We start from the raw sequence: 2,299 nt of genomic DNA, 5'->3' as shown, positions 1-2,299 counted from the left end.
TTTTTTTTTTTTTTTTTGAGATGGAGTCTTACTCTGTCACCCAGGCTAGAGTGCAGTGCTGTGATCTCCGCTCACTGCAACCTCCACCTCCCGGTGCATGTGATTCTCCTGCCTCAGCCTCCAGAGTAGCTGGCATTACAGGCGTGCACCACCACTCCAGGACAATTTTGGTATTTTTAGTAGAGATGGGGTTGCATCATGTTGGCCAGGCTGTTCTCGTACTCCTGACCTCCAGTGATCTACCTGCCTCAGCCTCCCAAAGAGCTGGGATTACAGACCTAAGTCACCATACCCGGCCTAATTTTGTTTTTATATAATTTTTTTCAATTTTTTTTTTAAGTTGAAAAACCATTTATTTTACCGTGAAGAAAAAAAGTGATCCAACTCTATAGATCTAGCCTTTGGACCAAAAAGAGTCCCAGGGGCAGTGAGACTCTCGCCACAGTCATTCCCAAATCCAACAGCCACACGAGGCAGGGAGGAGACAGCACGGCCCCACCACAGTTTCTGCACACACAGAGGCCTGCTGGGAGAACAGAACATGAATGAGAAGCTACAGAAGTATTGAAGGACAGAAGAACAGGAAAATGGGCAGAAGAGGAAAGGAAAGGAAGAGCAGGTCTCAACTTAGCAAGGTAAATTAAGGTCCACGGTTCCTGAGGGACTGAACGCACCGAGCCGAGAACGTCTCGGAGACTGGGTACCACCAAGGGTGTGTATTCTCATGCATGACCACAGCTCGGAATTTCAGCCCACACACATCCCACCGTGAAACTCTGTGTTATCAAGACCCCTGATGACCGCCACTGAATCCTCTGCCCACATGCAACTTGGTTGAGGTTTTGCTCTTATTCTTGCTGGCTTCCATGTTGATGTTTACCCTACGAAGCTTGTAATGGTGCATTACAAGCATCTTCCTCTGCAGTTTTGGCGTCTTCCTCTGCAGTTTTATCTTTTATGTGCACAAAGCCTAATTCTTAATGATGCCACATTCCAGCACCTTCCCATACTGCTCGAAGAGTGAGCGAATCTCCCACTCTGTCACCTCCTGGGGCAGGTTTCTGACGAACAGCTTCACCATCCTGACAGCAGCCAGCACAGAAATCAGCAGGGCCTCCTCCTCGAGGCACGGATGCTTCTGACAAAATGCTGAAATGGTGGCCAATTTTCTTTAACTTTTATTTTAGAATCAGGAGGTCCATGTGCATGATGCTGAAGTTTACGGTATGAATGATCTCGTTACCCAGGTACTGAACGTGGTAGTACCCAACAGCTTTTCAACCTTTGCCCCCCTCCCTCCTTCTCCCCTCTAATAGTCCCCAGTGTCTATTGCTGTCATCTTTATGTCCCTGCCTACCCAATGTTGAGTTCCCACTTCTAAGAGAGAACATGTGGTATCTGCTCCTGCATTAATTCTGATTCACTTAGGATAATGGCCTCCAGCTGCAGCTGCATTCATGTTGCTGCAGAGGACATGATTTTGTTATTTTTTCTGGCTGTGTAGTATTCCATGGTGTATATGAAGATTTCCTTTATCCAATCCGCGATTGATGGGCACCTGGATTGATTCCATGTCTTTGCTCTTGTGAACAGTGCTATGACGAACATGCGAGTGCATTACATCCTTTCTCTTCCTTTCCAGCACCACTTCCCTTTCCCCCTCACTCTTACTTCCCTAGCACTGTACCCATAATGGAGCTCGAACTCCCCTGGCTAAGACAGATGGAACTGAAGCATCAGTCACATAGCAGAGGTTCAGTTAATATTTTTAAAAAATTAAAAAAAAATAAAAATACAAAAGCATACTGCCAGCTTTCAAGACACTTTTACTGGAGGGGGGGGAAAAAAACCTTATAAATGCCTCTAGATGTTTTTCTTCTAGATTTACTAATTGAATGGCTTCATCAGTTAAAAAAGGAGTCTGAAGGCAGGACATGGTGGCTCACATCTGTAATCTCAGCACTGTAGGAGGCTGAGGCAGGCAGATCACGTGGAGTCAGGAGTTCGAGACCAGCCTGGCCAACAGTGTGAAACCCTGTCTCTATTAAAAACACAAAAATTAGCTGGACACTGTGGCGCATGCCTATAGTCCCAGCTACCTGGGAGGCTGAGCCAAGAGAATTGCTTGAAGCAGGGAGGCGGAGGTTGCAGTGAACCAAGATCACACCCCTGTACTCCAGCCTGGGCAACAGAGCAAGACTCTGTTTCAAAAAAAAAAAAAAGAAAAAAAAGAATACCCTAATTGCATAATTCCTTTGAAAGAATCATCAAAATTCACATTCTTGATTACAAACAATTT

The 2,299-nt window shown here is 45.6% G+C and overlaps 1 protein-coding gene and 1 pseudogene across 4 annotated transcripts in view; both read right to left on the bottom strand.

The window, feature by feature from the left end:
* Positions 1-2,299, bottom strand: part of FUT10 (fucosyltransferase 10 (alpha (1,3) fucosyltransferase)) — a 128,694-nt gene that overhangs the window by 74,199 nt on the left and 52,196 nt on the right. The gene's annotated exons all lie outside the window — the stretch shown is intronic.
* On the bottom strand, positions 785-1,141 carry LOC105525198 (annotated as a pseudogene).

This window comes from Colobus angolensis, unplaced genomic scaffold (assembly GCF_000951035.1).
Source record: "Colobus angolensis palliatus isolate OR3802 unplaced genomic scaffold, Cang.pa_1.0 Scaffold52, whole genome shotgun sequence".
Taxonomy (NCBI): domain Eukaryota; kingdom Metazoa; phylum Chordata; class Mammalia; order Primates; family Cercopithecidae; genus Colobus; species Colobus angolensis.
Note: the sequence above shows the minus strand (reverse complement) of the source record. Positions and strands in the feature narration are given on the sequence as shown.